This window comes from Pelophylax lessonae, assembly GCF_965119305.1.
Source record: "Pelophylax lessonae genome assembly, chromosome: 10".
Classification (NCBI taxonomy): domain Eukaryota; kingdom Metazoa; phylum Chordata; class Amphibia; order Anura; family Ranidae; genus Pelophylax; species Pelophylax lessonae.
The window spans coordinates 100,197,972-100,221,861 of record NC_138777.1 but is presented as its reverse complement, the minus strand read 5'-3'; the positions used below and the strand labels follow the sequence as shown (position 1 = coordinate 100,221,861).

General features: G+C 45.4%; 1 protein-coding gene across 1 annotated transcript in view; it reads left to right on the top strand.

The window, feature by feature from the left end:
- Positions 1-16,773: 16,773 nt before the first annotated feature.
- CHD9 (chromodomain helicase DNA binding protein 9) overlaps positions 16,774-23,890 on the top strand; it is a 388,013-nt gene continuing 380,896 nt past the window's right edge. Inside the window, exon 1 of the mRNA XM_082270937.1 lies at positions 16,774-17,009. The gene's annotated coding sequence lies outside the window, so the exon portion shown is untranslated. The remainder of the gene's footprint in view (positions 17,010-23,890) is intronic.

Sequence of the window (23,890 nt, the reverse complement as noted above, 5' to 3'; positions counted from 1 at the left end):
GAAATAGGGACACCTTTCAGCACCGGGCAAAAAAATAGGCCTGGGCATTTTAAAATGAGCAGGCCTTTTTTTTTTTTTTAAACCAAATTACAAATAATGACAACTATTGGTTTCTCACGGTCTATGCATTAGTCACTGTTTCAGCAAGTTGCCGCAGACAGAGACCCGTGGGTTAGAGCCATGTGTATGATACAGTATCTCACAAAAGTAAGTACACCCCTCACATTTTTGTAAATATTTTATTATATCTTTTCATGTGACAACACTGAAGAAATGACACTTTGCTACAATGTAAAGTAGTGAGAGTACAGCTTGTATAAGTGCCGGTTCACACTGAAGCGGCACGACTTCGGGGCGACCTGTGAAGTCGCGTGCACCGCAACTTCGGCATGTACTTCATAAAATGAATGTTTATGCAAGTCACTCCAGGTCGCCCCAAAGTAGTACAGGACCCTTTTTTTAAGTCGGAGCGACTTGTGTCACTCCCATTAGAACCGTTCCTGTACTACACTATGGGACGCGACGGTGCGTGACTTGTCAGGCTGACCAAGTCGCCTGACAAGTCGTACTAGTGTGAATGGAGACTAAGGGCTCTTTCACACGTGCTTTGTTTTTATTATCAGTTCAGTCACGTTTTTTTGTTACGAAACGGACACGGATGTCAATCTTTACATCAATTTTGCATCCGCCGATGTCCGTTTTTTCATCCGCCGACGTCCGTTTGTCATCCGCCGACGTCCGTTTTTCATCCGCCGACGTCCCTTTTTCGTCCGCCGGCGTACGTTTTTTAACATTTTGCCATACATTTTCCATCCGTTTTTCATCAGTTTTATATCCATTTTTCATCCTTTTTTTTTATGACTCATTATTTCCCATGTCACTTTGCTCTTCCCCAGCATGCATTGGGTTTCCCATGCTGCTTTGTGGTCCCAGTGAATGACTCAGTGTGCATAGAGTGTTTTCCCTGTGTGTTCTTGTGTCTTTCGTGTGATTTATAGCAAAACGAGCAATGGCCCCTTCCCGATTTTGGGATGATGTGACATGCTTTATGCTCCTGTATTACGTGAGGGGAGTGGAGAGCCGGAGGAGGAAGACATTTGAACAAAAACGTTGCACCTATTGGTCTCATCCCATGATGCTGAAGAGGCCCTCTGAGGGATTTCTTTCTCTACACTACGTGGATTTGACACGGTATCCAGTGAAATTCTTTAATTTCACTCGGATGACTGTAACCACATTTGATTTTGTCTTGGAGAAATTGTTACCACGTCTTCAGCGGATGGACACCAACATGAGACGCAGTGTGCCCCCAGCGGAGCGTCTTCTAGTCACTCTCAGGTAAGTCAGCTGCTGTTGTCATGCTAATGTAAAGAGGCCCCCAACTCTCCTGTTGCAATAATGTTTACTGAATAAGCTAGCTCCTGATGAAGACCCAATTCCCCAACTGCCTTGGGGACCTTGACGGAAAACATATGTGTATTAGAATGCCTCCTGGATAAGGCCCCAGTTTTTTTAATTATAAGAAATATTTTTCATTGGTGCTGATGGCTATCTGTGATAGCAATTATAAATTTGTTACAGTGGATATTGGGGTGATTGTTCCCCGCTGAGAGAGAAGAACAGTCAGCCATTGTAAACACAGCTGACCGTTCTTCTCTCTGGAATGATCGCAGAGTGCCTGTGATCATTCTATGTAGGATCACAGGTCTCTGTGATCATTTCACAAGCCCCGCCCCCATACAGTTAGAAACACGCTCCTAGGTACACATTTAACCCCTTGATCACTTACTGTGTTCACCCCTTCCCTGCCAGTGTCATTATTACAGTAACAGTGCATATTTTTAGCACTGATTAGTGTAGTAATGTCATTGATCCCCCCAAAGGTGTCAAAAATGTCAGTTAGGGGTCCGATCTGTCCACCGCAATGTCGCAGAAAAACGCAGATCGACACCATTACTAGTAAAAAAGGAAAAAAAAACAATAAAATGACATAAATCTTTCCCGTAGTTAGTAGACGCGATAACTGTTGTGCAAACCAATCAAAATACGCTTTTGCGATTTTTTTTTTAACAAAAATATGTCACAGAAAACAAATTGGCGTAAAATGTTAAAAAAATTTGATTTTTAAATTTTCTTGGGAATGTTATATAGCAGAAAGTAAAAAGTTATTGTTTTTTTTTTTTTTTTTTCAGAATTGTCACTCTTTTTTTGTTTATAGCGCAAAAAAAATAAAAATCGCACAGGTGATCAAATACCACCAAAAGAAAGCTCTATTTGTGGGAAAAAAATGACATCAATTTTATTTGAGCGTCGCACGACCGCGCAATAGAAACCTGACAGTGGCTTTACTCATTTCTAACATTATCCAAAAGAAAAAAGAAATTTTGGCCTGTTATACACTTAAACCAGTTAAGGATGGGGCAGGCAGAACCTCCTTCCCGTGCAGGCCATTTTTCAGAGTTCAGCCCCATGATAGTTTGATTATTACGTGGTCATGCAAAAATATACCCAAGTGATATTTATATCTTTTTTTTAGACAGATAGTGGCTAGATTGGAGAAACAGGCCATAAAAATAATGGGTGATATGCTTAATTGAGCTGAGTTGCATGATGCCCTTTCTTCATCATTAAAACAAACCTGTACTTTGCTCAATGCAGGGCAACATGGAGCTTACACATGGTTTCCTGTCTTTGCCCCCAGTAGCTAAATAGAGCAGCAGGGTCAGCATTTCAGTGGCATCCTCAACAGCATTCTTACCTTTCCTTTGCAACCCGCTGCTCCAGTTGACTATTGAGAACAAAGAAAAGAAACCCTGTGTAAACACCATGTTGCCCTGCATGGATAAAACATGTGTTTGTTTTTATTATAAGGAGAGGGAATTACACAACTCACAGCACAATTAAGTATATCACCCAACATTTCATATGGTCTGTTTCTCCAGCCTAGCCACCTAATTGGCTTAGAGCAGTTCTGAAGTGCCCTTCCTTCAATATATTACTGTAATTTAGGGTCAGTGGTGCCACCAATGGAGGTAAAAAAAAGTGCACTTGCGCCCGCGGCAGCCGACTTATTGGAAGTCTCATGTTTTGGCTGTGTTGTCAGTGCTTGAACTATTTATACTAGTGTGGTCATATTTAATGATTATCTGTAGCGTCCAGGCAAAGAGCAGTGTCTATATAGCTTCCTGCTCTAGAGTTAGAGATGGAAAGGGGAAATTCAGTTTAAAGCCTTTTCCTTTCAAACAATACAAAAGTATCGGGTATACCATTTGTAAGGTATAGGCTGTTTACAAATATTGTAAGTACTGTATATATAAAATCACCATTGCATCATCGATCTATTTATTACATTATAATTGGTATGATTTTCTTGCAAGTAAACTCTCCTAATATGAAATGCATTTAGTGTTTGCTTTTGTGTATATGGCACCCACTAACACCTGTAAATTAATTTGGAAAAATGTAATCATCAAGAGGGGAATCGGATTTAGTGAAGCACTAGCATGAGAAGCTAAATTCCTCTGAATTGGGAATCTTTATATTTAATTAATCAAAAAGGCACTAGGGATGAGTGATTCGGCCCATGTTCAGTTTACAAGGGTGAGTGGGTGTTAAATTCTGCTTGAAATCTGCAAAACCCAGCAGCAAACCCCACTGGGGTTTAGGAGGGGGGTTCTTGATTCAAAATTCTTCCATTTTCATATCTAATTGGCAAGATATTGAAGCATGGGGAGCTGCACACTGCCATTAGGACACATTTCAAAAAGGAATAAACAAATAAAAATGCCATACAACTGAGAGAGGGCCCTTTTATTGCAACTTTGCACCAATACTTTAAATTACATGCTTTAAGCTGTATATTGTGTTACGGGACAGTGTCATTTTTACAGGCAGCATCAGCCATATTGTGTTCTGTCATCTTACATTTGAAAATGATCAACGTTCACATTTCAATTTTCTTAGTTTTCATATTTTAAATACAGCAGCAGCATCCCAATCAGACTCATTTTAACCTAAAGAGAGGCATTTAGCTGTAGAGATGGGATACGTTTTAGCTTGAAGTAAAAACTAGAGTGTACTAATAGTGAGACAAAAAACACAAATATTGTACACTGGCTGGGCAGTATATAAGCAGATTGGTTAGGCCGCAATTTAAAAGTGAGAGACAAGACAGGTTTTTTTTCTTGAAATACAATTTACCCACTTACGGACCACCCACCGTGTATTTACATCGGTAATTTGATGTTATATAGCTAGCAGATAGCTGCCATAACCCTGGTATTTTTTTTAACAGCGGGCGGTCCGCTTTAACATAAGGGTGTTTCCAGCAGCGGATTCACCACGGGATCACCCTTATGGGCATCGGGAGGGGTGCCCCCTCCCGCCACTTTCCAGTCATTTTCCCACGCTTACCGGACTGGCTGGTAGTGGGGAAAACAATCCAGTCTGCTATCCCCTCAGGCAGGAAGTCGAGTGAGGGCAAGATGGCCCTCACTCGAATCTTTGGCCTTGGAGGACCAGAGCGATGTTATACGTCGCTTCCTAGCAACAGATTTTAAAGAGCCCTTTTTTTCATCATGAAAAATATGCCTATTTTTTTAGTGTAGATGTGAGATCTGATCTTTTTGACCCCAGATGTCACATAAAAGAGGTCCTGTCATGCTTATTTCTATTACAAGGGATGTTTACATTCCTTGTAATAGGAATAAAAGTGATCAAAAAAAAAAAACAGTGTAAGAATAAAAAATAAAATAAATAGGAAAAAAATTAAGCAAGTCACGCCCACATAAGTAAACAGTGTTCAAACGACACATGACATGTTGGGTATCTATTTACTCGGCATAACATTATCTTTCACGTTATAGAAAAAAATTGGGCTAACTTTACTGTTTTCTTATTTTAAATTCAAAAAAGTGTATTTTTTAAAAAAAAATTGCGTTTGTAAGACAGCTGCGCAAATATGGTGTGATAAAAAATATTGCAACGATCTCCATTTTATTCTCTAGAGTCTCTGCTAAAAAAGAATATATACTGTTTGGGAGTTCTAAGTAATTTTCTAGCAAAAAAAAAAATGATTTTAACTTGTAAACAACAAGTGTCAGAAAAAGGCCCGGTCCAGAAGTGGTTAAAGTGTATTATTTGCAGTGCAATAACCAAAATATTGTACTGTGGTTTGACAATGCAGCTGCAAATGGCAAGTGGAGGGGTACAATTCCACCGCCAGGGGAAGGGGAAGCCAGCTGCAAAAATGAAATGTAGGAACCTACAGCCATAGGCTGCTCATGCTCACCCTTCCCAAAATAAAGGACAATAAAAAAATGGCAGCAAGCCTAAAAGGAGAGCCACGTGGAGTATAACTAACATGACCTCTTTCTCCTCCTTCTACTCCTACACCTCCTCCCTCCCCTTCTGCCCTCACTTTTTCCTCCTCTTCACCTCCTCCTGCTCCATGTTTTCCTCCTATGTTATTATGGCACAAGGAGAGGATTTGGGGAGCTGGGGTTATACAAGAATCATTGCTAGCAGGGTCATATGTAGCACTACTCCCATGGAAGCTGCTGAGTGTGGGTTCCCCTGGGTTACCATGAGCAACAGCAGAACGTTCTGACATATTTCCAAGTGTTTTTACCTCAGACAAGGACCAGTCCAGTTTCTTTGGTTTTTTGTTTTTTTTAGGAACTTGGATAGGGGAAGGGATAAGTGGGATACTCCAACAGAACTGAACTATAAACAATAGGCAGGGACGACTTGAATAAGTGCTGGTTAACGCTGAGTAACACTGAGTAACGCTGAGTAATGCTGTAATTGAGCTAGTCACGGTTAAGCCGCTGCTTCACTTTGCCCTTGGCTTTGACAGGTTCTCTTTAAGCTTCCTGAGGTAATTCTGTCCTAAGGCAAACTATCGCTTGAGGTAGACTGTACTGTTGAACAACTTCAGGGCTCTTCCTGGTGCCCCCTTTATCCCTAATCTTCAGGGCTTAACAACTTTTCAACCCCTTTACTGTAACACTCTGGGTTAACTGGCTCCTTGACCCGTTTGACCTCTCTGCAGTGGTCCCCTCTCTTAGGCAGACCCCTTGGCAGATCCTTAAGTACTCACGATACTGTTTTTTCCAGAAGTCTTCTGCCCAGCAGCTCCACTTGGTCAGCACACTGGATCCTTTCAGCACAGCTTAACCCCTGGTCCCTAGGCGGACCGCCTGCACCACCTTCCTCACATCAGCAGGAGGAGAGACAGCTGTCCACCTCCTCCTGGGACTTTGCTCCCGCCAAAAGACACCCTGTCACATGCCCCCTCCAGATTTATTGCCAATCCCAGGATGCATTGCAGCAATGCCCACTCACTGGGACAGTAATAAACCCTGGTGTGCTATTGGCTAGGTTTCCTCCACTGTTCAACACGGTCCCACATTGGATACAGTAGGGAGACTCCCCAGACTCAATAAGTCACACCTGGAAGCATGTGACAGGCTAACTGACAGATCAGAACCTCCTGATAAGCAGAACAGGGTCACACATATGCTTTGCCTAGCACCTACCTAGGAGGGTGCTACACATACATGGTGAAGAACTTTTAGAAAAAGTCCTTTTCTTCCAGTTAATGCCCAGGGGGGGTCCTACGTAATGATAACCAATTGCCATCACATTTTTTTATGTGTTTTATTTTTTGTTAACAATTTTTCACAATTTTTATATTTTTGTCTGCCCTTCCCCAGAGTGAATCCTTGAAACTCAAAGCAGCACTCCCCAAAACCTTCCCAACAATGTCAAAGTAACAACCTACTTATACCAGATTCTTAGGGAGGGGAAGAAATAAATGTCCCCAAATCCACTCATACACCCAGCATCAGTATGCCACCTTGGCACTTCAACTGCTTCCATACAAGCTGGTAAAAACAGCCCCTTTCATGGCCTGTGCATGTCCCACATTAACATTTTCCTTTTTTGAACTCGTAAGGCTGTCCCTGCCCTGGTCAAGCAAACATGGCTAGGGATAGCAAGGCTGTAATTAAAACAATTACAAGTGTACATTGGGAACTGCGGGTGCCACTAGCAAGAGGTGAGGGAAACCAGCGAATATCTGTTTCTCGATCTCGGATAGCTAGAATGAACATGCATTATTTTTTTGTTCGATAAGTGTTTATTGAAAGAAATTTCACAATGTTCAAACAGCAATAAAGCGCAGAACAATTACCGAGTATATACGGATTTCAAGAAATAGGTAGACCACATAAACTAAGACAGATGGATACATATACTTCTTTTAGCATAAATAACATATAGTACTGAAACATGAATATGAGTTCGGGAGATATGGTAGGAAGAGGAAATAGAGAAAAGAGGGGAAAAGAGAAAAGGGGGATTAGAGTCAGAAGAGGGGATAACACAACACATTAGTTATGGTTTACACAAGTACAAGCTTTGTCAGGTTTGAGACTTTATTCCAGCATAAGTAGGGAAAAAGGTAAAGTACAACCAGCAGGCCCATAACATATGCGATCTAGAAGACATATCACTATATTCGAGGGTCATATCCTCCATATGGTAGATATGATCCGTAACCTGTAGCCATTGTTGAACCGTGGGAATTTTAGGCTGTTTCCAATATGGAGGGATAAGGGATTTAGCAGAATTTAGGAGATGGGGGTGATAGATCGCTGAGCAGTAAAACAACACCTCCCAGGGGTCATTATTGATTGGATAACCCTGAATAGTTAAATATGTTTTAAAATTGTGGCCCAGAAAGGTTGTATGAGTGGGCAGAACTACCATATATGGGCATGCGTGGCCACCTCCCCACAACCCCTCCAGCAAAGGTTTGAAGAGTCTGGGAACATCTGACGTAGTTTTGCAGGTGTGTGATGCCATCTCGTTAACCGTTAATATTTTGTCTCAGACATTTTTGAGAAGATAGATGAAGTATGAGCCAAACAAAGTATTTTCAATTTCTGACCGCTAGATAAAGGTTGTTGAAAATCTTTTTCCCATAATTTTACAAAGATTGGGGTATCAACAGAGTCCAAAGCTTCATTGGTTTGTAAAATTGAGAGATGGTTTTCTGAAGTGGTTGATTGGTGTTTAATAGAAATTTAACAGGAGTGAGGTCAGACAAGGTTCGTAAGGGACGAGGTATAGATTTAATAAATTGTTTCAATTGAGCATTTTTCCAATGATCCATGAAGGAAAAGGAGGAAGACTGAACAATCGAGGTGAGGGCTGCTAGGCCCTGTTCCGTCGTCACCTGGTGGAGAAGCCGTAGGTGAATTTGGAAGCCAAGAACGGAACTTAGGATCTATTTGACCTGGAGGAAAAAGGGAATGACCCGGTATGGGCATGAGCGAAGAGTTGTATGTCCAAACATAAGATCTGTGCATGGTGCCCCATATAGCAAGAGTAGATCTCGTCAACGGAGACGTATAAGCTGATAGACATCTGAAACTGTTAAGTACCCAAATCTGGGGAAAAAGATCTGATCCACTCTTACTATGTTCCAGCCGGACCTAAAGTTTGGTATTTAGATGGTGTTTCCAATTCAATACAATTATATGGAAATATTTTTTAAAATCGGGGAGGGCTAATCCAATGTCTGATTTTAGTTTAGTGAGTATGGAAAGAGAGATAAGTGGATGTGAGTGGTACCATACATATTTGAGAATTAGAGAAGTCAGTATTTTAAAAAAGCAAGGAGGTATATTGAAGGATATCATTTGGAAAAGGAAAAGCACTCTGGGTAAGATGTTTATTTTGATTACATTTATCCTACCCAACCAAGAGGTGGCTAAATAGTTCCATTTGTGGAGATCCTGTCTGATAGATTTTAAAAGGGGGATATATTTAGTGTGAAATAATTTGGAGGGGTGCGCTGTCAAAAATATCCCTAGGTACTTTAGGGTATATGGTTGCCAGGAAAATGAGAAGAGGGGTTGTAGTTTCTTAGCTTCAGTGCAGGGCATTGAGATGTTAAGCATTTCCGAATTGGAGAGATTAATCTTAAAATTAGAAATTCTTCAAAAGAGGTCAAAGGACGCCAAAAGCTTGGGTAAGGTGATATTGGCCTGTTGAATATAAAATAATATATTATCTGCATAAGAAGCATATTTATGTTCTCAGTTATCGACCTGAATTCCATGAATGTTAGGGTTATTACGAATGGTGGCAAGAAACAGATCAAAGGGAAAGTGCAAAGAGGATAGGGTAAAGAGGTCAACCCTGTCTAGTGCCTTTGTATAGCGTGAAACTGTCACTCAAGGTACCATTGACCCATATTTGAGCTGTAGGTACATTATACAAAACTGCAATCATGTTCAGCATATTTGGGCCGATGCCCAGATTAGACAGAGTAGACATTAGGTATTCCCAATGCACCCTGTCAAATGATTTTTCAGCAATGGTGGATAAAAGGAGGATGGGCTAGAAAGACCTTCGGGCATATGAGATAAGTGAAATAGTGCGGGCTGCATTATCCCTGGCTTCTCTGCCAGGGATGAATCCCGTCTAATCACTGGAGATCCATCAAGGAATCAGTGGTAGAAGTCTAGAGGATAACACTTTCGCGTATAATTTGGCATCTATGTTTAGGAGCCTATAGCTCCCACAAAGACTAGGATCTGCAAAATGGGCGTATAGTGTCTCTGATCTCAATGTAACCCCAGATGAAAGCGTGTTGACATATGCAGCTAAAAAAGGGAGTAACTCATCTTGGAAGGTGCGGTAATAAGCTACTGTGAAACCATCTGGGCCCGGCGCCTTCCCCGAGGCCATGAATTTTAGGGCTGATCGCAATTCCTCTAAGAAAATTTTATCTTCTAAGGTTTAAATTAAAGAGGAAGGAAGTTTGGGTAGATTAGCTTGGGACAGATAGTCAAGTATCAAAGAGCATCTCGGGTTCACATCCTCAATGGATTTGTGTACTTGGTACAAGTGTTGGTAAAAGGCTCTAAATTCCAGAGCTATAGCTTTAATTTAATGGACCAGTGTGCCTGTTGGGGTTTTAATTTTGGAAATAAAAGAGGCTGTTTTTCTATGTTGTAATGACTTAGCTAAATATCTACTCGGTTTTTCCCCCCATACGTATATTTTTTGGCTAACTTGCTAAAAAAGCATTTTTGCTCTAGATGATAAATAGCTTTGTTTCTCCCTTTTTTCGTGTTGAGGAATGGAGAAGAGAAGGTGACAAGGAGGCCTTGTGATTGTGCTCAAAAACCTGTATCTCTTTGAGATCAGACTAGCGTTGCAATCTCTCCCTCTTTTTATGTGAGCCAAGTTCTATGAATTTTCCCCATATTAGAGCTTTGTGTGCTTCCCAGATAACCGAAGGTGACAAGTCACCCAGTGCATTCTCAGTAAAGTAAGCAGAGATATCAGTCCCAATCCTAGATTTATCCATGTTGTCAAGTAATAAAGAGTCATTATGTTTCCAATTGGTGGATTTTGTGGGCAAGGAAGGAATTGATTCTATTTTGGCCTGGGATAAAATTTCTAAGCGGTGATGATTGATGAAGATATAGTCAATTCTAAAGTAGGTTTGGTGTCGTTGTGAAAAGAAAGAGAAATTTCTTTCCAAGCAATGCATAATACGCCAGGTATCCATGAGCTGCGAGTCATGAAGTCTTTTACGGAGAAAAGTGAGGCGTTTATGAGAGATGGATGACTTACCAAAAGATGTGTCAGGTTTGGGTTCTAGGGGAACATTGAGATCTCCTGCCAAAACATTACAACCCCTCGCGACTTCCTTTAGCCTCTTAGAGTGTCAGACAAAAAAAAAACTTGATTTTGGTTAGGAACGTACACGTTCGCCAACGTGCATGGCATGTTACCCAGAGTGCCCTTTAAAAATAAGTATCTCCCGTACATATCCACTAGAGTAGCATTACATTTAAAGGATGTCCCTCTGCGAAAACCAATGGCACCTTCTTTCGCTTTACGTATATATCAGAGAGGCTATCATACCAATCTGGATAGGTTGGAGAAAATAACCTAGTGCTAGTGGAATGTGTAAGGTGCGTTTTCTGAAAGAAAGCTACATCACAGTGTAACCTTTTAAGTTCCCTGTACAGGCTATGTCTCTTACCTGAGGGGTGTAGACCTCTTACATTAGTCAAAATTAGATTAATGATTGCCATGGGAATTGCAGAGGGAGGTCCATGCAGCAAATATCCTGTGTAATGTGAAAAGGAGTAGAATAGGTGCAGACACAGAAGTAGAGGAAGACAAGGGAGGGGAGACTGTATAGAAAAGGAAAGAAAGAGAAACACTTGAGTAAGATAAGGGTCTAAGAAGGCTGGACAAGGCACGCAAATGCTTGCAGTGCTGGAGCAGGGGGTCACCACGTCTCGGGCAACCACAACTAGATAAGTTGATATTGCGAGTGTGAGTGAGACCAGAGGCATAGTGAGCCCTGTTATAGGGAGGGAGGTGGGAGGCCACCGAAGGGGGAATCTCGCCCAACAAACAAGGGGTACATCAGAGTTCGTCCCCCGGAGGTAACCCCAAATTGTTAAAAAAAACTAGTAAACCGTAAAACTGTATTAAAACATTATAAAGAAATAACAACTGGAATACATTGATATCAAGGAGGAACTGGGAGTCCCTGAACCTCTGTGTATACAAACCAAACAAAAGGAAAAAGTTCCAAGACCTAAAATTTTCAAAAAAATTTGACCATGCCTTGAAAGGGGGAAACCAACTTGCAGGGAACCAAATTCACAGCATGGCTACAGTGGTGATCAAAAGTTTGGGCACCCAATGTAAAAATTTTTATTAATGTGCATAAAGAAGCCAAGGAAAGATGGAAAAGTCTCCAAAAGGCATTCAATTACAGATTAGACATTCTTATAATATGTCAACAAAAGTTAGCGTCTGCAAAAGTTTGGGCACCCTGCAGAGTTAATATCTTGTACTGCCCCCTGTGGCAAGTATCACAGCTTGAAAACGCTTTTTGTAGCCAGCCAAGAGTCTTTCAATTCTTGTTTGAGGTATCTTTGCCCATTCTTCCTTACAAAAGTCTTCCAGTTCTTTGAGATTTCTGGGCTGTCTGTCACGCACTGCTCTTTTAAGGTCTATCCATAGATTTTCAATTATGTTGAGGTCAGGAGATTGTGAAGGCCATGGCAAAACCTTCAGTTTACGCCTCTTGATGTAAGCCCCCGTGGATTTCGAGGTGTGTTTAGGATCATTATCTATTTGTAGAAGCCATCCTCTCTTTAACTTCAGTTTTTTTCACAGATGGCATCAAGTTACCATCCAAAATTTGCTGAAATTTTATTGAATCCATTTTTCCTTCTACTCGTGAGATGTTCCCTGTGCCACTGGCTGCAATACAACCCCAAAGCATGATTGATTCACCCCATGCTTAACAGTTGGACAGAGGTTCTTTTCATTAAATTCTGTGCCCCTCCTTCTCCAAACGTACCTTTGCTCATTCCACCCAAAAAGTTCAATTTTAACCTCATCGGTCCACAGAACTTGTTTTCAAAATTCATCAGGCGTGTCTATATGTTCATTTGCAAAGTTCAAACGATAATTTTTGTGGTGAGGATGTAGAAGAGGTTTTCTTCTGATGACTCTTCCATGAAGACCATATTTGTACAAGTACTGTATCTCTTTATAGTGGAATAGTGTACCACAACTCCAGTGTCTGTCAGATCTTTCTGGAGGGATCGTGCAGTCAAACGTGGATTTTGAATTATTTTTCTCACAATCCTGCGAGCTGTTCTGTCTGATATTTTTCCTGGTCTTCCAGATCTTGCTCCATCAAACTCCAAGGATGAGGCTTCTCTAGCTTTGGTCATGATCAGCTCCCTTTCCCTCATAGAAATGTACCCTACAGATCACACTTCTAGGAATCTCAGAGGACATGTTGCGTGGGTGAAGGGCTCGGTGGACTCTATCTATCTTTATGAGATCATCAGCAGGGTTGCCCAGTAAGTTATTGAATATTCCACGGATCGTTGCTAGCAGGTCGTCATCCCTTGTCCCTTCAGGATTCGGATGACGTTTCTTCCGATTTCTGTTCTCTTGATCCTCTATCTTACATGTTGGCATCCTGTGGGCAATGGCCAGGCGCCTAGGGTGTTGTTTTAAATCACGTATAGCAGCTGTGTGGTGATCCAGCTGTTGACTCAATTCAGATTCTTCAACCCGTAGCAAAACCTGGGACAGATCAGAACGAATGGCTGACACTTCCTTCCTACTAGCCTTTTCTAGGCTAAGGAGAAACAGGTCCTTAGACTTGCCAATTTAGGAGAAAATAACTCCCATGGGTTCCCTTATTCGGCTCCTTGCACATCAGATGTCTATGCCCTGTGCCTCCAGTCCTGGCATTTTAGTGTGCTGGGAGGCACAGGTGCAGACATTCTGCATTCTAGGCACACTAAGGGCCAATCTTCACTATGTGCGGTGACAGACATTTTATCTGGATAGCTAAGGCTGGTTTAGACTTATGTCTGAACACGGAAAAGCTCAGGCTGGTTAGTACTTCTGTCTGGACACGGGAAAGCTCAGGCTGGTTTAGACTCCTGTCTGGACACGGGAAAGCTCTGGCTGGTTCAGACTTCTGTCTGAACACTGGGAAAGCTTAGGCTGGTTTGGACTTCTGTCTGAACACAGGAAAGTTCAGGCTGGTTCGGACTTCTGTCTGAACACGGGAACGCTCAGGCTAGTTCAGACTTCTGTCTGAACACAGGAAAGCTCAGAGTGGTTTGAACTTCTGTCTGAACACGGGAAAGCTCAGGCTGGTTTGGACTTCTGTCTGAACACAGGAAAGCTAAGACTGGTTCGGACTTCTGTTTGATTTTGGTAAAGCGGGAAAGCTCAGGCTGGTTTGGACTTCTGTCTGAACACGGGAAAGCTCAGGCTGGTTTGGACTTCTGTCTGAACTCGGGAAAGCTCAGGCTGGTTTGGATTTCTGTCTAAACACGGGGAAGCTCAGGCTGGTTTGGACCTCTGTCTGAACACAGGTAAGCTCAGGCTGGTTCTGACTTCTGTCTGAACACGGAAAAGTTCAGGCTGCTTCCAGCTTCTGTGTGAAAACAGGAAAGCTCAGGCTGATTTGGACTTCTGTCTGAACACAGGAAAGCTCAGGCTGGTTCGGACTTCTGTTTGATTACGGGAAAGCTCAGGCTGATTTGGACTTCTGTCTGAACACAGGAAAGCTCAGGTTGGTTCGGACTTCTGTTTGATTACAGGAAAGCTCAGGCTGACTTGGACTTCTGTCTGAACACAGGAAAGCTCAGGTTTGTTCAGACTTCTGTATGAACATGGGAAAGCTCAGGCTGGTTTGGACTTCTGTCTGAACTCGGGAAAGCTCAGGCTGGTTTGGATTTCTGTCTAAACACGGGAAAGCTCAGGCTGGTTTCGACCTCTGTCTGAACACAGGTAAGCTCAGGCTGGTTCTGACTTCTGTCTGAACACGGAAAAGTTCAGGCTGCTTCCGGCTTCTGTGTGAAAACAGGAAAGCTCAGGCTGATTTGGACTTCTGTCTGAACACAGGAAAGCTCAGGTTGGTTTGGACTTCTGTTTGATTACGGGAAAGCTCAGGCTGGTTCGGACTTCTGTGTGATTACGGGAAAGCTCAGGCTGGTTCGGACTTCTGTGTGATTACGGGAAAGCTCAGGCTGATTTGGACTTCTGTCTGAACACAGGAAAGCTCAGGTTGGTTCGGACTTCTGTTTGATCACGGGAAAGCTCAGGCTGACTTGGACTTCTGTCTGAACACAGGAAAGCTCAGGTTTGTTCGGACTTCTGTATGAACATGGGAAAGCTCAGGCTGGTTTAGACTTCTGTCTGAACTAGGGAAAGCTCAGGCTGGTTTGGATTTCTGTCTAAACACGGGAAAGCTCAGGCTGGTTTGGACCTCTGTCTGAACACAGGTAAGCTCAGGCTGGTTCTGACTTCTGTCTGAACACGGAAAAGTTCTGGCTGCTTCCGACTTCTGTGTGAAAACAGGAAAGCTCAGGCTGATTTGGACTTCTGTCTGAACACAGGAAAGCTCAGGTTGGTTCGGACTTCTGTTTGATTACGGGAAAGCTCAGGCTGATTTGGACTTCTGTCTGAACACATGAAAGCTCAGGTTGGTTCGGACTTCTGTATGAACATGGGAAAGCTCAGGCTGGTTTGGACTTCTGTCTGAACTCGGGAAAGCTCAGGCTGGTTTGGATTTCTGTCTAAACACGGGAAAGCTCAGGCTGGTTTGGACCTCTGTCTGAACACAGGAAAGCTCAGGTTGGTTTGGACTTCTGTTTGATTACGGGAAAGCTCAGGCTGGTTCGGACTTCTGTGTGATTACGGGAAAGCTCAGGCTGGTTCGGACTTCTGTGTGATTACGGGAAAGCTCAGGCTGATTTGGACTTCTGTTTGAACACAGGAAAGCTCAGGTTGGTTCGGACTTCTGTTTGATTACGGGAAAGCTCAGGCTGACTTGGACTTCTGTCTGAACACAGGAAAGCTCAGGTTTGTTCGGACTTCTGTATGAACATGGGAAAGCTCAGGCTGGTTTGGACTTCTGTCTGAACTAGGGAAAGCTCAGGCTGGTTTGGATTTCTGTCTAAACACGGGAAAGCTCAGGCTGGTTTGGATTTCTGTCTAAACACGGGAAAGCTCAGGCTGGTTTGGACCTCTGTCTGAACACAGGTAAGCTCAGGCTGGTTCTGACTTCTGTCTGAACACGGAAAAGTTCTGGCTGCTTCCGACTTCTGTGTGAAAACAGGAAAGCTCAGGCAGATTTGGACTTCTGTCTGAACACAGGAAAGCTCAGGTTGGTTCGGACTTCTGTTTGATTACGGGAAAGCTCAGGCTGATTTGGACTTCTGTCTGAACACATGAAAGCTCAGGTTGGTTCGGACTTCTGTATGAACATGGGAAAGCTCAGGCTGGTTTGGATTTCTGTCTAAACACGGGAAAGCTCAGGCTGGTTTGGACCTCTGTCTGAACACAGGTAAGCTCAGGCTGGTTCTGACTTCTGTCTGAACACGGAAAAGTTCAGGCTGCTTCCGGCTTCTGTGTGAAAACAGGAAAGCTCAGGCTGATTTGGACTTCTGTCTGAACACAAGAAAGCTCAGGTTGGTTTGGACTTCTGTTTGATTACGGGAAAGCTCAGGCTGGTTCGGACTTCTGTGTGATTACGGGAAAGCTCAGGTTGGTTCGGACTTCTGTGTGATTACGGGAAAGCTCAGGTTGGTTCGGACTTCTGTCTGAACACGACTGAGCTCTTCTCTGTGTCCTCAGCTGAATGTAGACGCCTGGCGATATGGTGACCTGTGTGGTGTACGGACATGTGAATGAGTCCTTAGCAGCACCTTTATTTTTGTCTGTCTGTAGAATTGTGGAGGAAGCAATGACAGAGGCGCAGTACTGCCTCCAGTTCTCGCACTGTAGTATACTGGGCATACACTGAAAGTTAGAACGTGAAGGAGAATCTCTGAGGGAGTACGGGGACCTGCCAGTGTCATGTACTCTACAACAACACTGCCTATTGGCCTATGGAGAAGAGGCCATATTAAGCCGCCTGATGATAACCCAACCCACCCCGGGTAAGTGGGTTCAGCCTCGTACGGCTCACATTGATTATGGCTGATACAGGGCGGAGGAGTGGGAGGAGGAGGAGGGAGCCGGAGGTAGGGGTAGCCCCTGCTGTGATAGCTGGAGCCCCTGGCAGACACGTCCCGCCGCCGCCCCCTCCTCCTCCTCCACGCACTCACTAAACCGAACTGCGCACTTCTCCCAGATCACCAGCCGGGGGCTCAGCTGGGCAGCCAATCAGCGGCCAGGACACAGATATGCAAATGAGGCGGGGGAAGAGCTCACGCTTGTCGTAAGGGGTTGGAGGGGCCGCTTTATCAGCACTGGGAAACTTGGCCTGATAGAGCTGCAGGGAGAGACCCCCTCCCTCTCCTCATCCCTTCTCCTGGGGGGGAGCCGTACCCGGGAGCGAGCCATCGGCGGTCAGCACTGGGGAGGGGGTCCCCGGATACACCTCACCCCCAATCCCGGTGTCTCGGGCGGGATCCCGGGTAAGATGACATGTGCTTTGCAGGGTGACTAGTGGGGGAGCCTGGCCTGGGACATGTGAGGAGGTGTGGGCAGGTGTGTGTGGGGGAGGGGCTGGCTATGTGGCCTGGACAGAAACACACACTGGGAGCTCTCAGGCTAGAGGTGACAATGTGTGCTGGCCATGTGACAGGGTGGGGGGACACCTGAGTGTGCACAGACATGGTGACACCGGCCTTCACATATATGTGACAGGGGGACACCTGAGTGTGCACAGACGTGGTGACACCGGCCTTCACATATATGTGACAGGGGGACACCTGAGTGTGCACAGACGTGGTGACACCGGCCTTCACATATATGTGACAGGGGGACACCTGAGTGTGCACAGACGTGGTGACACCGGCCTTCACATATGTGTGACAGGGGGACACCTGAGTGTGCACAGACGTGGGGACACCGGCCTTCACATATATGTGACAGGGGGACACCTGAGTGTGCACAGACATGGTGACATGGGGACACCTGAGTGTGCACAGACATGGTGACACCGGCCTTCACATATATGTGACAGGGGGACACCTGAGTGTGCACAGACGTGGGGACACCGGCCTTCACATATATGTGACAGGGGGACACCTGAGTGTGCACAGACATGGTGACACCGGCCTTCACATATATGTGACAGGGGGACACCTGAGTGTGCACAGACATGGTGACACCGGCCTTCACATATATGTGACAGGGGGACACCTGAGTGTGCACAGACATGGTGACACCGGCCTTCTCACATATGTGACAGGGGGACACCTGAGTGTGCACAGACATGGTGACACCGGCCTTCACATATATGTGACAGGGGGACACCTGAGTGTGCACAGACATGGTGACACTGGCCTCCACATATATGTGACAGGGGGACACCTGAGTGTGCACAGACATGGTGACACCGGCCTTCACATATATGTGACAGGGGGACACCTGAGTGTGCACAGACATGGTGACACCGGCCTTCACATATATGTGACAGGGGGACACCTGAGTGTGCACAGACATGGTGACACCGGCCTTCACATATGTGTGCACAGACATGGTGACACCGGCCTTCTCACATATGTGTGCACAGACATGGAGACACTGGCCTTCACATATGTCACAGGGGGACACCTGAGTGTGCACAGACATGGTGACACCGGCCTTCACATATATGTGACAGGGGGACACTTGAGTGTGCACAGACATGGTGACACCGGCCTTCTCACATATGTGTGCACAGACATGGTGACACCGGCCTTCACATATATGTGACAGGAGGACACCTGAGTGTGCACAGACATGGTGACACCGGCCTTTACATATATGTGACAGGGGGACACCTGAGTGTGCACAGACATGGTGACACCGGCCTTCTCACATATGTGTGCACAGACATGGTGACACCGGCCTTCTCACATATGTGTGCACAGACATGGTGACACCGGCCTTCTCACATATGTGTGCACAAACATGGTGACACCGGCCTTCTCACATATGTGTGCACAGACATGGTGACACCGGCCTTCACATATATGTGGCAGGAGGACACTTGAGTGTGCACAGACATGGTGACACCGGCCTTTACATATATGTGACAGGGGGACACCTGAGTGTGCACAGACATGGTGACACCGGCCTTCTCACATATGTGTGCACAGACATGGTGACACCGGCCTTCACATATATGTGACAGGAGGACACCTGAGTGTGCACAGACATGGTGACACTGGCCTCCACATATATGTGACAGGGGGACACCTGAGTGTGCACAGACATGGTGACACCGGCCTTCTCACATATGTGTGCACAAACATGGTGACACCGGCCTTCACATATATGTGACAGGGGGACACCTGAGTGTGCACAGACATGGTGACACCGGCCTTCACATATATGTGACAGGGGGACATCTGAGTGTGCACAGACGTGGTGACATCAGCCCTGTCACATATGTGACGGGTGGGACAACTGAGTGTGCACAGACGTGGTGACACGGTTTTCACATATTTGTAACTTGGGGACACCTGAGTATCGCCACGTCTGTGCACAATCGGGTGCGGCCCCCCCGTCAAATATTTGTGAAGGCTGGTGTCACAATGTCTGTGCACACTCAGGTGTCTCTCCCCCTGTCACATATATGTGAAGGCCGGTGTCACCAAATCTGTGCACACTCAGGTGTCTATCTGTCATATATATGTGAAGGCCGGTGTCACCATGTCTGTGCACACTCAGGTGTCTCTCCTGTCACATATATGTGAAGGCCAGTGTCACAATGTCTGTGCACACTCAGGTGTCCCCCCCCCCGTCACATATATGTGAAGGCTGGTGTCACAATGTCTGTGCACACTCAGGTGTCTCTCCCCCCTGTCGCATATATGTGAAGGCCGGTGTAACCAAATCTGTGCACACTCCGGCGTCTCTCCTGTCACATGTATGTAAAGGCCGGTGTCACAATGTCTGTGCACACTCATGGGTCCATCCCCTGTTACATATATGTGAAGGCTGGTGTCACCATGTCTATGCACACATATAGTGGGGAGGCACTTATTTGGTGACAACGTCCTTCACATATGTGAAGGGGGGGGGGGGGGGACACCTGAATGTGAACAGACGTGGTGACACCGACCTTCACACATATGTGACAGGAGAGACACCTGAGTGTGCACAGACGTGATGAAACCGGCCTTCACATATGTGTGAACGGGGGACACCTGAGTGTGCACAGACATGGTGACACCGGCCTTCTCACATATGTGATAGGGGTGACACTGGTCCTTTACGTAGACATTGTTGGTGTGGGGGGTCACATGTGGGTGACACCGGCTTTTACACATGGACAGTGGTGGTGTGGTGTCACCCTTATGTGACATGGTGACACTAGTTCTTTATACATTGGTGGTGTGGGGTCATGTGGATGTGTGTGACATAGACACTTGGACATTGGTGATGTGGGTATCATGGTGACACCACTTCTTTACACGTGGACATTGGTAATAGGGTTACATGACCGTGACACCGGGTCTTTGCACAAAGACATGGGTGATGTTGGAGACGCTTTTGGGTGACACCACTCCTTTTCACATAGACAGTGGTTATATGGGGTCATGGCTTTGTGTGACACGGTGACACTGCTCCTTTACCTACAGACATTGGTGATGTGGGTGACATGGTGACTCCAGTACTTTACACTTAGACATAGCTGATGTGGGGTCACGTGTGTGTGTGTGTGTGTGACACCGCTCCTTTACATGTGTCACTATACCTTGAACAGTGCTTTCTCTGAAGGTGTGAACCTAAATGGGTTTTCTGACCCAAACCAGTGATCTGTCTGTTACTGAAAAGCAGCGAGCGGTGTGCTTGTCAGTGTTAGCCGGCTATGTCTGGTGATCAGAAGGATCCTGTGGTCCCTCAGACCTATGGAAGGCCCTGCTCACATCTGTGTACTAAGACAGAAAGAATACTGCATGCTGCACCTTAATTGTAAGGCTCAGGGGGAAACCAGGCCTTTCATGATTGGATGCATCCAGTAGATGTCATAAACTTGTAATCGTTCCATGGTAGATGATTTGTAGAGGAGAGCCAGCTGCTCTTACTGGTCCAATCAGATTGTTCCAAGGATTGCTGTTGCTTTTTGTATGTGCTGACTTTGAAAATGTTTTGGTATGACTTTGGTAGATTGGCTATGACATGACATGACCCTGTGTCAGTTGTCTTATAGTAGCTGACAAAGGCTAGGCCATGTGTGTGTGTGTTTTTATTTTCTTACATTTATTTGTTTTTAGAGCGTATTTAAAGCCAGGACCAAATGTAATATATTGCATCTAACTGTTCTTACATGTTCTGACTGCATTGGTGGTTCTCTTTTATTTTCACCATGTGATCCTGCCAGTAACACCCTTCCTGTCCTAAGGTGCTAACACTCGCTCGCTGTACTGTATCTATGAAGGAGCAGCATTGTCAGAACAGGGTTACAGAACCTCTCTCCCCCCCCCCCCATCTTATAGTAATGAGGAAAGGGGGAGATATTCTGTAGTCTTCTTGTCCTATAGTAGCGGTGTTAAACTCAATTTCATTGCTGGCTGCATCAGCATTGTTTGCCCACAAAGGGCCTTTTGCATCTGTAAGACCAGATGTCCAGAGCACCCCACCCCCCTCTCCCCCACCATCAGAAGTCAAGAGCCCACCACCCTCCTTTACATCACAGTGTACCCCCCCCCCTTTAGCTTGGGTTGCTGGCGGGGGGGGGGGGGGGGGGAGAGCTGGGAAGCAGATAACGTAGGGTCTGGAGGAGGGTGACCAAAGTTCTGTCCTTCTCTCTGCTGCTGATTGCTGAGACAAGGAGAGGGTGGAGACAGGGGAGGTGCTGCAGCTGCAGGAGAGGTGTGAAGGCCACATACAGTGGCCCGCGGCCTTGTGTTTGACACATGTGTCCTATAGTGCATGAAGCATTGCTCCTTTATAGATACAGTACAGTGAGTGAGTGCTGTCACCCTAAGATGGGACGTGTATTAGGACCACAGAACACCTCTCCCTATGTTGTGGAGATGAGGAGAAGGTGTTCTGTTGTCCTCTCCCAGGGTGATAGTTCTGCCTCCCTATAGAGGAAGGTAGGAAGTGTTGGAACCACAGACCCCCCCCCCCCCATCCCTGTGGTATAACAGTGAAGCTGTTGGGGATGTTCTGTAGTCCTGTTACAGGGTGACAGAACTTCTCTATAAGTAGGGTACAATGAGTGTGTGTGCTATCTATCCTAGGACAGGAAACGTGTTCCTGGAAGGATCCGCAGGTGAAAACAATACAGCCACCACATCTAAGGACTGCACATTACAGTGAGTTTTGTTCTTTGGTTTAAATATGCTTTAACATGGAACTAAACCCTCCTATCCTTTTCAGCCAAGAAAGCTGCCATCTAAAGCCCCACACACAGGCGACATCGGCCAGTTCAAAAAAAACTGTCCGACATTCAGCCTGCATGTATGCCAGCCAGTCTGCCAGAAGCCGGCTGATTGGCCGGCTTTTATCGGATGTGCATGCTGGAAAACGAGCAGCCGACTGGCTCCTAAACCGTGCTCTCAGCCAATGGCTGAGAGTGCTGATTGGAGTGTTCTGGCGGGGGGGGGGGGGGGGGGGCTGGGGTCTGTCCCCTTGTCAGAACACAACAGCTCAGCGGGGGAGATCGCTAATGTCCGGATCGTTGATATAGCGGCTCAGTTTTTTTTTTTTTCGTTTTAAAGAAAATAAACGCACAGGTGATCAGTTATGACTCCAAATATTTGATAGTTTGGTTGAGAGCACAACCACTTTGACAGTTACATTCCCAGCATGTGCAAGGAATGTAACAGTTTTTTTAAAACTGTTAAATGATGGTTTTAGTTCCGCTTTAATTATTACCGTAAACCAATGACTGTTGATCCTGTAAAAGGAGATCAAATTTCAAATTGTAACAAAATAGGAAAAATAGTCTGATGTTTAAGGCCCCTTTCACACGAACGATCCGATCAGATCTGCCTGTCAGTTTTTCAGGGGGACCTGATCAGATTCTCCATGCATCCCTATGGGGCAGCGGATGTCAGCGTAAAATCCGGACGAATGGAAACCCTATTTTCCATCTGTCCAGCGGATCGGATGGGATGGAATGAGAATGGACAGGCGGTCCATTCTCATCCGATTCCCCCATAGAGAACAGCAGGGATCTGACAGCTCTGTCTCTGCACACAGAGCGGAGACGGAGCTGTCATCTGCCTGCTCAGCGGGGATCGGCGGATTGACTCGCCCCCCCCCCCCCCCCCTGCTGAGCAGAACGGACTCCGCGGACAGTGTGAAAGGACCCTCAAGCTAGAAAAATGATCTCAACTGACGAGCTATCATTGGTCAGGTTGTAAAATGATGTGGGGATATTAAAGTGGCACTAAAGACAATACTTACCTTTGCTCCCATTGGTCTGATGCCTGTAAGGTCCCTTGCTGGCGCTGGTATTTTTCTCTCTTGGCTCCAATCTTTGGCCATCTTGACTGGCTGGTGTGGAGTGACCTCACTCACACTCATGCTCAGGAGTCATTCCTTTTCGGCACTCTGGCACTGAGCCTAAAAATGTAAAATGAGCTGCACATGTGGAGGATTGCAAACAGGCAGGTAAGTGTATTTTATTGCAGAAGAGACATTGCTTGTCTGTTTTGCAATATATAGGCTGCCTGTTTGCATTTTGTAAAGGATAGCTATTAGGGATTCACCGAAATGAAAATTCTGGGCCGAAACCGAAAATGCAGGATGCCCTTGGCCGAAAACCGTAAATGACTTTTTCCCCCCAAATGATTTTAAATTAGATAGAAGAGGGGCATACGCCAAAAACAGGCAGCGACGTACACCTGTAGCTGCCACCCTGTCGCAGTATATATACTGTGATGGGTTGGCAAGTGGTAATTTAAATACCAATGGTATTTGTATTATGCAGCATGAGGGGGTTAATGTATTGCCACTGCTGGTCACTGATGCATTAGTGACCGACCAGTCGCAGTTAATTAACCCCTTTGTGCTGAATTAGTGCAATCAGTATCAGTGTTAATTAACACTGGTTGCACTGATACTGGGTGCACTAATGTAGCACAAAGGGGTTAATTAATTGCCACTGGACGGTCACTAATGCATCAGTGACCAGCAGTTGCAATACATTAACCCCCTCATGCTGCATAATACTAATACCATTGGTAAACTCTCCTCAGCTTCCCCCCCCCCCGCCTCAGCGTCCCTCCCCATCCCAAGGATGCAATCTCCTTACTCTCAGCTCCTCCTGTGTCCTTCCTTTCAAAGACCCGCCTCTGGCCGGCGGCCCCCCTCCCTGTGATGTCACTACTACTACGATGTGCATGAA